Raw genomic sequence first — 687 nt, 5'->3', positions numbered from 1 at the left:
GAGTGTACACGCGCGTGCATAATATTTATATTTAATAATATATATTTTTATTTTTAAGTAAACATATAGATATAATATGTAAATAATGACATATCTAATAAGGAGTTAATATTGCTTGAAATTTTATTATAATACTAAATAATAAAAGTTATTTTTATATAAAAGAATGTAGACTCGTATTTCGCTTATCTTTAAAGTCATAATTCTTACCATGATGCCTATGAGAAAGAAATAGAATAATTTGCCGAAAAACTTCATCTTTCACTGAAATATTTGTTCGAACTAATATCGTATATGCTGACATTCTTTTTATATGATCACAGTACGATTATGATGTATTTTTCATCGACAACATATCTTTCATCAAAAATGTTTTTTGCGCAATAACGTTTTTTGTTTCCGGCACTTCCGCAAATAATAACTAGTTTCAAAGTTGATCGTATCAGCCATATGTGTATGTACAATCATGTAAATGAATCATTACACGTAAAAAACAAGTATCAAAAGAAAAAACAACGTATAACAATCATTATTTTTCTTTGTTATTTGTTGGGCTTCATGAAATAATAGAACATATTGGAACACAATGGAATACTACACAAAAATTTATACTGTGTAAAATGTATACCTATACACACACACACACACACATATATATATATATATATGTGTATATATATATATATA

The 687-nt window shown here is 25.2% G+C and overlaps 1 long non-coding RNA gene across 1 annotated transcript in view; it reads right to left on the bottom strand.

The window, feature by feature from the left end:
• Nucleotides 1–278, bottom strand: part of LOC108691703 — a 16,910-nt gene extending 16,632 nt beyond the window's left edge. Inside the window, exon 1 of the long non-coding RNA XR_001931936.1 lies at nucleotides 211–278. This is a non-coding gene — a long non-coding RNA (uncharacterized LOC108691703). The remainder of the gene's footprint in view (nucleotides 1–210) is intronic.
• Between the last annotated feature and the right edge of the window lie 409 nt (nucleotides 279–687).

This window comes from Atta colombica, unplaced genomic scaffold (genome assembly GCF_001594045.1).
Source record: "Atta colombica isolate Treedump-2 unplaced genomic scaffold, Acol1.0 scaffold5, whole genome shotgun sequence".
Classification (NCBI taxonomy): domain Eukaryota; kingdom Metazoa; phylum Arthropoda; class Insecta; order Hymenoptera; family Formicidae; genus Atta; species Atta colombica.
Note: the sequence above shows the minus strand (reverse complement) of the source record. Positions and strands in the feature narration are given on the sequence as shown.